At 43.0% G+C, this 13,039-nt stretch overlaps 1 protein-coding gene across 5 annotated transcripts in view; it reads left to right on the top strand.

Moving 5' to 3' along the window:
- Positions 1–3,990: 3,990 nt before the first annotated feature.
- The window catches only part of SH3BP2 (SH3 domain binding protein 2), a 41,009-nt gene continuing 31,960 nt past the window's right edge, over positions 3,991–13,039 (top strand). For 2 of the 5 annotated variants that reach the window (XM_064449005.1, XM_064449000.1), the window contains exon 1: positions 3,991–4,110. The gene's annotated coding sequence lies outside the window, so the exon portion shown is untranslated. Of the gene's footprint in view, positions 4,111–4,649; positions 4,792–11,427; positions 11,467–12,325; positions 12,550–13,039 lie in introns of those variants that run through there. The other 3 variants (XM_064449002.1, XM_064449004.1, XM_064449003.1) reach the window with 3 other exon arrangements.

Raw genomic sequence — 13,039 nt, forward strand, 5'->3', positions numbered from 1 at the left:
TTTGTAGTTATACAATTCTCTGATGCTTTTCAAGCAGAATAGAAGTACCTGAAATTTTACTCAAATTCATCTGTTCCTTGGGACTGAGCATGTTTTACAAACAAACAAAATGAAATACCAAGTAGCCCTCCCTCCCCTCTCTTCCTCCCACCTCAGGTTTGCATTTTGGATGATGCTTGGTCTGGTGCAGACAGCTTACACTGGGCTCTTTACAACTTCTGTGCCACATGACTGCATAAAAAACAAGGAAAGATACTTTACAGAGCAGCCATCACAAATGGGCAATCAGGTGTAAGCAGAGATTCTGCAAGAATCAGAAAGAAAGACTGATCAGCAAAGGTAAACCACGTCTCGAGGCCAGGAAATGAGGCTTGCCAAAAGTCAAGCTAAACTAGACATGCAAAGACAATTATAACAAACAGACCAAGGGTTTGCAGGCATGTTAAAAGGAGAAAGAAAGAAAAAAAAAAAAAAGAGGGAACAAGGAAAGAGGAAGCAGGTCTGCAATGAAGCAAGGGGCAGTGTCATTCTCAGAATTCTGGATGAGCTGGCTAACAAAATCACAAATAAATATTTTGAGAAGTCTATTAGTTTGGGAAGCTAGTCCAGCTGAAAATCACATACTGTGTTTCATAATGAGGGTTATGCAAATTCTGTATTTAAAAAGAATGGAAGTGAAAGCAGTATTACAGCTACTGTCCTGTCAATCTGATATGTTATATGCAAATCTGAAGATAAATTAAGGATGGAGAGGTAAATGGGACAAAATGGATTTTTTCCCCCAAAGTAGACCATGCCAGACTAGTCTGACCATTCTGTTTGATAAGAGCACGGATTTTTCAGATCAAGGTAACGTTATATTTACTAATAAAATGAAGTTGGGGTGTTTCCTCACTACAGAAGATAATTGCAATTCAGAAAAACTGGCTGGCTTCAATGACTAGAATAATGCACGTTCAGTAGTATATAATACAGTTGTGAGCTGGTAGAAGTGTTAGGTACAAGTAATGAATTCATCAGTTTGAGAAAACTGAGGCAGAGCAGGCTCATAAAATAATTATGATTTCCTGATGTTACACAAGGATGATCCTAAAAGGCCCTGAGCACAGTGTTTCCAGGAGGAATAAGCAAGTGTTTGAGTCCTCTCAGCTGGAACACTGTGTGCAATTTAGGTCAGACAGAAAGCTTAGCTTGTACAAAAGGAAAAACTCAACTCAGAAGAGAGCTGGAGAAGGGCCTGTTACACTGTAATACAGTTTGTATGAAGGCTGGTCAGCTTAGCCTTCAGCTTGGGGGTGGGGAACCTTTTCCCTGCTGAGGAGGAAACATGCCTTTCCAATGCAGCTGGCAGACCACACGTTAACATGCTCCACTATCCAGTAACAACACACAGGGTAATTTTAATCACGGGCTGTACCCTATAAAATGAAGTCAGAGGCCATATTCAGCCAACAAAATGAAGATTCCCCTCACCTGCTTCAACTTAATGCTGTCAATGTTCTAATCTGTCTTCTCTGGAGACTGAAAGTTCTGGGTTTAGTCAGGCAGGAAAATAAACGCTGTAATTTCCACCAACAAAGTCAGGGTGTTCTGACACAGAACTCGCACCAGAAATCAGTGGAAGTGCCACATGTGAACAGCTTTCCTGCTTGTGGTCTTCGTATGGGACTGACTTGTGTCCCACAGCCTGCCCACAGTTCTATACAGCTGGCAGCCTCTGTGCACAGAAAGCGAAGGCCAGGGTAGAGGCTGCTGCTGGCTGCAACTGAGGTATGTCTCATGGGAAAGCTTAAGAAACCTCATTTTCCTTAGGCCCTGCCAGCGCAATTACTCCCTTGTGTGCAGAAATGATCTTTTTCTTTACGTAGATACGCTTTCAAATCCAACAGTAGGTGTTAACAGCACTGTATTTATATTATAAATCAATCAAAGATTGTCACTAAACACATTTTGCTAGCCAGCTTTTGCTAGTCTCCATTGTACTTACAACACAGGGCTTCGTTTCACAGACCAAGCACTCTCTCTTTTGTATTCAGAAGGATTCTTTTGCTACTTCATACTACAGATTTCTCTGAATGACAAATAAAAATGCTAATAAATGGCATTCACAGGAAACGTCACACCACCTTATGTTCTGACCACAGAAACTACTATAATACCATTGTAAACGTTAAAGGCTTTAAAACTAAAGTATTAGCTGACTAATCACCAAAGGAATCCGCTGTGTTTTTTTTAAATAAATCTCCAAAATTATCCAAATAGTGACGTTTTGGGAATATTGCTTGCTTAAGTGCTCCTTTTCAGTTATATTCTTGTTACTAAAGTAAATGGAGTTAAAACCAACTGCGTTGTACCTCTCAGCAGTACTCTTACAGTAGTAATACTACTTTGTATATAATTTTTACAAGACAAAAAATACATTCTAAGTTACATTTTTAAATAGCCTTTTGATAGATTTTTTCATATTTTGCTGTTGTATATTTTTAAATGTCACTTTGATTTTTCAATTTTCTACTCATCTTATTTAAAAAACTGATTTTTTTTAGTTAGAAAAAGAAATCTGGGAAGTAATAAAAGGCAAATGGAGAAACAAACAAAAGCCCAAGAGAATCCAAAATACTGAATAAAAGCGTATCTTAAATTAACATTCAACACGTGAGAATGAAGTGAACAAAGTGAACTTATCAAATTTTAAAAGTCACCTTTTAGTGCACTTAAACACCTTTCCAACTGTGTGACATCCCTTGGGGGTACAGGTAAGCTTCCAAGCAATGGGGTCTAGCTACCATGGATATGGGGAAAACCTGGATAAAATGAGAGTTGAGTGCAGAGGCAACCCAGTGTCTCTGTGCGCAGCCAGTGGAGCCAGGAGCATGGCTGGTGGGGCCGTGGGCTGTTTCGTAGACTCACAGAATGCCCTGAGATGGAAGGGACCACTGCAAGGATCATCGAGTCCAACTCCTGTCCCTGCACAGGACAACCCCAAATTCACACCATGTCTCTGAGGGCACTGTCCAAGCGCTTCTTGAACAGCGTCAGGCTTGGTGCTGTGACTGCCCCCCTGGGGAGCCTGTTCCAGGGCTCCACCACCCTCTGGGGGAAGAACCTTTTCCTAATATCCAGCCTAACCCTCCCCTGGCACATCTTCCTGCCCTTCCCTCGGGTCCTATCGTTGGTCACCAGAGAGCAGAGATCAGCGCCTGCCCCTCCTCCTCCCCTTGTGAGGAAGCTGCGACTGCCCTCAGCCTCCTCCACGCTGAATAAACCAAGTGACCGCCTCTCATACAGTTTCCCCTCTAAACCCTTCACCAACCTTGTGGCCCTGCTCTGGACACTCTCTAGCAGCTTTATATCCTTACTGTCCTGTGGCGCCCAGAGCTGCCCCCAGCACTCGAGGTGAGGCCGCACCAGGGCAGGGCAGGGCGGGACAATCCCCTCCCTCGGCCGGCTGCAATGCAGGGCTTGAGGCACCCCAGGACCCGGTTGGCCCTCGGCTGCCAGGGCACGCTGTTGGCTCACGTTCAGCGTGCTGTTTCAGACCCAGGCCACCTCTGCAGCGCTCCTGGTAACAAAACCTGGTGCCTTCCAGGGACCTGCGGCAGACCCTGGCGTCAGTCAGATAAATCCCGATCTGTCCAAGTCACGGCCTCCGGGGCTGCGACTTACATCCCTGCACTTGCCAGACTTGAGACAGCGGCCGCCAGGGCTCCCGAAGCCGCCAAGAGTTTTCAGCACACACAGCCCTGACAGAGCCCGGCGCTGGCTCCGGCGTTAGAACCGGACCCTGCCAGGGTAGGGCAGGACAGGGCACCCCCTCAGGCGCGAAGGGCGGCTGCTGCGGCACGGCGCAGCAGAGCCCAGCTCGCTCCCCGCCCCACGGCAGGCCGGAGCGGGGCGGCGCGGCTGTGGCTGCCAGCGGCAGCCCCCACCGGCGGCAGCGGGGCGGGAGCGGGAGGCGGGCTCATCCCGGCAGGTGAAGGAAGGGGCGGGCGCTGGGCGCCGCGGCGGCTGCGGGGCCGGGCCGGGCTGTGGAGTGGGGCTGGGTGGCCGGCGCGGGTGCTGCCGCTGGCGTAGCGGAGCCGATCCTAGCCAAGCCAAACCGCGGCTGAGGTAAGTGCCCGCTCCTTACAGCCGCCTCCTGGGGGGGTGAGGAGGACGAGGCAGCAGAGGCGTTCCCACTCCAGCCGCTACCGCTGCTCCCGCATTGCCATGCGTGGGGCGCCCGTGCGGGAAAAGGGCGGGGGGGAGGCGGGAAGGTCTCCGCGTCTCCCTTCCCGTCGCCCGGTGCCGGGACGCTCCTCGTGCGAGGCGGCGGGAGCCTCGGGAAGGGCCGCTGCCGCCTGGCCGGGCAGCCCGGGCGTGCGGCCTCGCGGGGGAAAGGCGAGGGGTCGGGCGGCCGTTCGAACAGCTGCCGGGCGTCGAGGCGCTCCGGAGCGGCCGGTTTCCCTCGCGAAGATTTCTAGAAGCTTCCCTGGGCTCGGCCTGCGTCCCTCGGCGGGTGCGCGGCGCCGGGACGCGGGTGACCCTCGCCGCGCCTCCGGGGACAGTGGCATTCCCACCACTACGAGGGAGATGGTGGGAAGGTGCCTCGTGTCTCCCAGTCCCATCTGTTGACGCCTTTGGTTTGGTGCCGCTTTGGTTGTCTGCAGGTGGGAGTGCAAGGGATGGAGTTGGTTTGGTAGTGCAAGCCCACCTACGTGAGGAGGAAAGGCTCTTCAAGGGGGAAAAAAGCATAGGTGCTTTCCTGCAAGAAAGAAAAGATGGAAGAGCCGTACTGTTTCCCCGCTTACGGTGAGCTGTGGCTTTGGTGATGTTGTCTTCTTCAAGTGCCTTCAATCTTGGAAGGTGCCTCGTATTTACTCGGGTCACGCTGTTCCTTCTGCCTGGGTTTGAAGTTCCCATTCATCCACAGGTGTGGGCTCTGTGGAAATTATGTATTGTACTTCTTGTATCAGTAGAGAGCAAGGACACCTGGCATGTGTGTGTTTAATTTGTCAGCTTTTATCCCACAACTGCCTGGCACGAATTGGTAGCAGCTTAAGGATACTGATACCCAGAATGAGTTGAGAAGGTGGATAAATGTTTCCCCTCCTACCATTCTGTATGCTAAGACCTCTTTTCTATGGGTCTTGATGATGCTAGCAAAGAACAGGCCAGCAGTGGGACAGAACTGGCCTTGTATCTTGTTTAACTTCAGCACTACAGATGAAGTAATGTTACTAAGTGGTATTGAAGAGCCGCTCCTGCTGTTGTACGTGGTCTGGCTGGCCTGTGCACAGGCAGGACTTCAGTTTCCTGTGTGAAATTAGTTGCATTAAATCGGTATGTTTCCTACTGTGAAAAGCAAATTTCCATTTTCACTCTGCTCTTAGGGTTTATGAAGCAAATTCAGATCCGAATAATTACACGTCTCTTCTGTTTATTTTCAGTTGTATTTATACAGGAAATGTAGAGCTGGACTCTCTGCAGTTTATTTCATTCACGTACCTCTTTCATGCTACAGGCAAAAGTAGAATTAGCTTGCTGTTTTTCTTTTAGGCATAACACGTTTCTTTCCCTTCCTGTTACTGTATTTTGGAGCCATCTTGCTGTTGCAAGAGAACTGTTTAATAGATAACCCTTGCCAATATTCCATTACTGAGGAGTCAGTACTGGGTCAGCTTCGTGGTGGGTTAAATGCTGTTTCCTGTTTATAATTTTTTTGTTTGTTTGTTTTAAAATTTCCCAGCTCTCTATAAACTTCCCCACAAAACATGACAAACTTCATGCTAAAATGCCCAGAAAATAAAGAGCTTTTTTTGAAGTTACAAAGGAGGGAGATACAGAGATACCGGTTTTGGAAGAGGTTTGGTGTTTTCAAACCAGTAAGGATGAATATACAAAAATAAATTCCTGCAGGCACCTCAGGCAGGGCTGTCTGAGTGAGAATTCCTGTGTTTGAGGCCATCAGTTGACAGCAAATCTGTAAGCTCCCGCAGGCAGATCAACCCCCTGTACTTCTAAGATAAGGCTTCCAATCTAATTTTGTTGTTAGAAAAGTTAGCCTACAACACGAAAAAGTCTCCTCCTTCAATTTCTTACTTAAGTGGACGTGGAGCAGTCTCCTTCGATAGAACACCACAGGACAGCCACTTTGGTAATGAGTAGAAGTGGAAACGCATTAAGAACTGTTAACTTCCTCTTTACAATCGTGAAACGCAAACATGGATGGCCAAAAGGCGCATACATGTTTGTCATTTTACCTATAGGAAAAGTGCTTGTGACACTCAAACCCTGGTGGTGAAACTGTTTGCTCTTCGCCCTGTAGCTTGTCAGTATATTTATTGCTATGCATTACAATATGGTAAGATTGCAGTAATAGAGGGGTATGAGTTTTAACTTGATGATGTTGACTTAGCGTTGGTGTATCTTCCAGTCTGTTTGGCACGGGATGTTAGACAATGGGTAATTTACGCTTTCGTCAGATTATCCAGCAGTTTTGTAAGTTGTTTGGAATGTGCAGCCCTGCAAGTATTGTGTCAATTGTTGCTGGCTTAAGCCCTGATCTTAAAAGTACTTGCAGATGTAAGTAACCCTATTATTTGTAAAACTGTTAGTTTGTATTAGTGTAGGATCAGGATCTTGGCTTATTACTTCTATTGTACCTTGCAGGAAAGTTCATACCAGCTCAGACTCTTGGCAGAATTGATGAATAGCTCTGTAAACAATGGTGAGGACTCATAATAGTTACTGGGGACTTCCTGAGTAATATGTTTTGTTTAGATGTGAAAGTATGGGTTGATAACAATGATTCTTCCACAATGCGTTTTGTCTTCTGATGGGGATTTCTAAGGGAGGAGAGAAAAATAACCTCCTAGATGGCTACTCCTCTTTTGTGTAGCTAAGCATTCTTCTGGCCTTTTTTTAAGGTAAACTTATTCCATGAAGGCATTTCCTAATGCCATTGCTTCACATTTGCTTTTGAATCTGTACTGTAGTAGAACAAACAGTGTCTGGAAAGGAACTGGGAGTCTGGAAAACAGAGGGACTTAAGGCAGCCTCAAAGGTAGTCTGACAGACACAGTAGATTTCAGTAAACAGGATACTAAATGGAATATCTATTTCTTTATACTTTTATCCCATGTATGGATGTCCCTGTCTATTCCTCTAATATTTACGGGCTATTGCTAACTCTCTTGTTAATCAACACCTCTTCTACTCATCTTATGCTAGAATGTTTAGACAAGTTATGCCTTTTGCAATGTGTTGAGGAAAGAATTGAAGTCACTGAAGTGTTGGTCAGTATAACTACACTGGGAATAGTAAACTTTGAGGAATTATTTATCGTACTGTATATTACAAGCATATGTATCATCAGATTGCTTGCTTAAGATAGATGACTAGAACACGTAACAGAATTCTCACTACACTATGCTTTTTTAGAGCAATATGCTGTCTCTACAGTATTTTTCCAGGACCTTTTTGAAGGTTTTTTCAATCTTGACTGTTTTCCATAACCTCCTATGTTGAATTTCTTTGTTAAAAAGAAAGGGGATTGAAGAGTCCATATTTCATTTAACACATGCAGGAATCTGAAAACTATTTTTCCTGAGGTAAGGGGTGAATTTTAAACAGGGGAGAATGCAGAGACATGACTTCCTATGGAGACAAACCTAAATGTTGTTCTCCCCTTATCCCAGCATACCAGCACAACTGAAATAATTTATTTTACTTGCATGTCAGCTCATTTCCAGTAATGATCAAGTTCTTATCTCTTCTAAGGTGTTGTTATTGCAGTAGTTACACATATCTGAATATCTTTGGCAGAAAGGTATTTAAAGTTGAGTTACAGTGCAGAGAAGGAATTACAGTCATTCAGAAATCAGACCTTGGCAATATTAGTCTTCAGCTCCTGTAAAGTTTGTTTTTAGGAGCAGGGAAGACAATAGCTTGCATGCATGTTGTAAGGATTCCTGTTGTATCTTCCTGCTGCAGTCACAGGCTGGTTTAACCAGACTGTTTCAGGGACCTAATCTGTAGCTAGGGCTCTCTCTAAAGTAGTTCTGGCAAACCTTATTTTCATGGAAAGTGCATGTTCTGGATCTGTCTCCTAAAACAGCTGTCAAGAGCTGAGCTAGATAGCTGGTGTGAAATAAGCAAATCTTTGGCTAATTTTAGGAGTAGCTGCTTGCTGAATTTTGTTGCTGGATTCATCTTCATATCTGTGGTTGCCCAGGGGTAGGGAAAGCAGACCTTTGCTTACTTATAATCTTAGCTTACTGGACAGGCCACAGGTAAAACCCCAAGAAGGCTAGGGAACTCCTGTTTTCATCCTCTTTATGTTTGAAAATTTTCACTGTTCAACTGGTTATAGTTAAAGCTTTCTGGTTATAACTTAGCACAAATAAAATAAAAAACACTGGCAAACTGTACATCATTAATCATGTAAGGTCAGGATCACTTCCATCCTAATGGAACAGCAGGTACATTTGAATCATTACGTCTGTTCTGTCTTCCAGGGAATGCATATGTCTTGGATTCCCACCGCTCTGACCTGCTCGGCTCTTCTAGTGTTAATTTGTCAAAGAAGAAACTTCCTAATTCAGGCTAGCTTTGTATCCTTATGCTTTTAAAAGCTGAACACTTTTTCCGTAGTCAAACGCAACCACTCTACTGTAACTTATAGAAACATGAGATTTGTTTTTGTCATTGTAGGCCATTTCCTTGGATATGTTAGGGCAGAAAGACAGGAATTTTGGGTTGTGTTCTTTATGGTATGACTAATTTATGTAGGCGGTGATATTGTATTTTGTAGTGTGTGAGCACTTAGGGATGACTGGGGTAATTAATTGCTGATAATTCCAAATGGTTTTAGGTGCCTATGGAGACTTCTACAGCATGGAAATGGTTTTCACTCTCTCACGGAGTGTTTAGAAAACTTAATACCTGTACATAGATTTGAGATCACTTCACAAAAACTTTAGAATAGTCCGTGTAAACAGGTTATGATTGCTGCTGCTTGATGTAGTAGACATTGCAACTAAACTTCATTTATGTGTACAGCATCATCTCCTCTTGATACATGCATGCACAAAGGACTTGCATATATCTCTGTAAAATGCTTCGTAGATATTCTTGTTTTTTTCAGTGCAGGGAATATATTACCACCCCAAATGGGAAAGTTACTGAACATATTTAAAGAAGGCTTTTATTTCATTATCTCTTCAGTGTTGCCATATATGAGAGTACTAGGAGAAACTTGGATTTATACCTTTAATCATGAACTCACCTGTAAGGGCTCTTCAAACAGGAGATCTTTCATGCCAGATGGTTTCCTCAAAATATGAAAATGGCATTTCCATTAGAACTCATACGGGAGCAACAACTGAGCAAAGTATCAGCCTTAATTTTAAAAAAAAAATCTGGTGGTCATACTGAGTAATAGTTAATGTCTTTGTGAGCACCAAACCCCTCAATTTTTAGAATTATATTATTTTTGGCAGGAACACTGCACAAATACGCAACGGTCATGAATGAGGTCCCTAAGAAGAGGGAGCTATATACATCTTAAGCAAGCATTTATTATTAACTTTCTTTCATGGTGTATGTACTGTATGTTTTAAGCCTTTCCTCTCATTGGAAGGATAATGTGCTGTTTTAAAAACTCGGAGACTAAAATCCCTCGCCATAGTAGCTGGAGCCTTAAAAGAAGCAAGGCTCAAATTTAGTAGTCGGCAACATTCAGTGCTACTTAAATACCATAAACTTCCAAGGGTCTGGACACTTTTGCAGAGTTGACAGTTCATCATGTTATCTCAGTTCTCAGAGTTTGAATTCAGTTATGAGTTTCTGTGTAGACACAGCATCATTTTTGCCCAGTAAAGGAGGTAACTGTTTCACAGACTGGAGTGGCTGCCTGTTGTCACACGGGTTGAGACTGTGTCAGGGTGTAGTGATCCTTTCTTTACTGTGATTTGTTTGTTCACCTTCTCTGCCTCCCTGCCCCCTCTCCAGCAACTGTAGCACTGTCTTTTTACTGTTTTCAGCATACCTATGAGAGTAGTAACAGTCTGTGGCCCAAGTCTTCAGGCAGACATGGGGTTTTTTGTTTTTCTTCTTTCCTTTTCAAAATCGATGGCATGACAGAAAGACTGGAGGTGGATCAACTATTTATTTTACCAATTATTTTTTAACTGTGCTGTGCAGCAATACCACAGTATGTTGTTTGCATATATGGAGCAGTACCGCAATGATGCTAGAATTCGAGCACTGTATCAGTTTCAGTATAGTTTCAGTGAGTTTAAAAAAAGAAACCCCACACTGACTGACTAGTGCTTCTAGATAGTGGCTGCTCACACCTAGAGCAGTGTAAGAGTAGCAATATGTAGACCAGAAATTTAGTAAAGCACCCAGTTCTTGGTGTTGGGTATTAGTATTTTATGGTACAGTTCATCTCCTGTCTTACAGCTCCCTTGTAAATTGCAGCACCCTGACTTACCACTGTTTACCAAGTTCCAGTTAAGTGATTTGTCCCAGCTTGCTGTAGAAAAACAACCTGCATTTTGGAATTTGAATTATTTCCCTCATTCTTGCTTCTGGCAGTACTGGGAAAGAAAAGGCTGGGAGAGTCCAACGGTACCAGTGTGCATGTCTGGAACTGTTGCCTGCCTCAGATCTTTGTTTGCCTAAGTGTTGACTAGAGGGAGAGGTGATGGGAAGCATGCTGCAAGACTCATCATGAAAGGTGATTTACACATAATGGAGACGTGACTCAAAGCAAAAGATTTCTCAGGAGTTTGAAGCATATCCGAATAATCAAGAGGAGAGAGAGTAGTAGAAGGAATTAGGAAGATTTAGGATTCCTAGGTTTAGTACTTGTATGGTCAAAAAAGTAAATCAAACATTCTGGGTGATGGAAATGTAGTCTGTGTGTATGGGTTTTCTCTCTGTTAGGACAAGAATGTAGGTTTAGATTGGGCTTCAGTGGCTTGAACTCTGTTGTTACTGAGTATAAATGCACTTTTCATTTTTCAGATTATCCAGTCTGGAACTGCCAGCTGACCTGCATGTTTTGGTGTTATTCTGCTTTAACAGACGGAAATAACGTCAGCTCTAGTTTAGCTGGCAGTCTCCTATTTAGATGAACCATGAACCTGTGCTGTGCAATTTAATAATTAATTCTTAAACAAAAGCAAGACTTAATTCTAAATATTCTTGAATTGAGATTACTTTAAATAATTCCTGATTCATCTTGTATTAGCATGGAGTTGTTCATTTAAAGATATGCAAAATAAAAACCAAGAACCCTTGGAGGAGGGAAATCTTACTTAATACGTCAGTTTCTACTTTGATGTTGAGTTCTTCTCCAGACAAATAAACTTCCTACTCTCCAGGAGAGCTTTAGTCTGCTGAAATCAGTCACTGAGATGTCTATTTTTATTTATGCAGCACTACAGGGCAGCTTCTCAGATCCTGAAACAGATTCTAGTAAGTATAAAAGCGTGTGTTAGTCGTTTTCATTTTTCGTGTACTAACCACTTAGTAACAAAAGAAGGGGAGAATAGAGGCGGAAGTAGATCATGTTGTAGATGATCTTGTCTGAAATATGGCTTGTAAGACCAAAAAAAAAAACCCAAAGTGGTTTGGTAGGAAGCTTAGTTTCCCCATTCTAATTTTAACATAAGCTACTGTAGTGATAGATGTTAATCATCATTCTGGAAACAGTCATTTTTATAAATATTTGCATATTTTCCTATTAAATAAATGGTAGTCTGTTGAGGTGGGGAAAAACTAATTTTAAGTCTCGTGAACTATGATTTTTGGGGTTATAGCCTGTTGAAACTATAGAAGTAGAAACTGGATCTCATCTGCAGTTTCCTTTCAGTGTCTGCATGTAAATCTTATTCCAAGTTAAAATCTCTTTGAAATGGTCCTTCATCTCATGTTTTGTTACCTCTCTGACATTATTTTGCAAGACTTACCATACTTCTGAACATTCTACATGAGTGAGGGACAATCTCTCTATTGGTGTAAAACTTGTTAAAACTCTCCTATAAAGTAAAAAGTTTAGGTTTAAATGCCGTATCCTTAGAAGTTTCACCTTGGAGCCTACCTAGTTCCTCGTAATTTCAGCTGAAGTTGTTTGGATGCATCTAAGTGCTAAGGCTGGCATTCAAACCAGAACATAGTTAGCGCTGAGAGCTAGTTCCTGCAACCAGGCAGCAGAGGCTTAAATTATTAGTCTCTAATCTTGTGACATCCCTGCTAAAAAAAGTAAATCATTACCATGATGTTGCTTAACAGTAATTCTATTACAACATGTCACAGAATTGTTTGTTTCTCTCAGACCAAGTTGGCACCCTGAAGAGACTTATCTTAAGATCAATGTATTACAATTGCAAGACAGATTTCCTCGAGTGAGACCATCGCCTATCTCGGAGTACTGTGGTACGATCTCATTGCAGAGGTGGCACAGGTTGTTACTGAACATGGTTTCTTCATTACATGTGCTCCTAAACCTTTTACACAAATTTGGTGATCGCACTGTTTTGACCAAGGCTATGTGCTGAAGTAAGTTTCTGATATTTCCTTACACTAATAAAACTGTACACTTTAGATACATAGGCTTGTTTAAGAACTAGTTGTCCTCCTTTTTCATTGTTTTCTGTACTTTCCTGTATTCCTGGAAGGATTAGTATTTTTTCTATGTTATGTCCCGATAATGATCTAGAGAGAAATTTAACGCAAAGAAACCTGGACTATGAGCCTGCAGGTCCTATTGACAGATCAAAGGCTTATAATTAGCTAATTCAAAATTGATCTGATCTGTAAACTTGACTAATCAAAATGAGGCACTTGAAACTATGTTTGGGCAAAAGAGTGACTTGACTTGCACAGCTGCTGAGCATCGACAGCTGTTAACTGCCTTCAATCAGTCAGGCTTAAACATTGAAGCTTTCCACTGTAATTTTTCAGTCAGTTAATCAGACTCTGCTATTGTGCCAGGTAGGTGTGTTTCTAAAGCACTGCAGTTTCAAGTGAGGAGTGGGACTTTTGTACA

Source organism: Phalacrocorax carbo, chromosome 4 (assembly GCF_963921805.1).
Source record: "Phalacrocorax carbo chromosome 4, bPhaCar2.1, whole genome shotgun sequence".
Taxonomy (NCBI): Eukaryota; Metazoa; Chordata; class Aves; order Suliformes; family Phalacrocoracidae; genus Phalacrocorax; species Phalacrocorax carbo.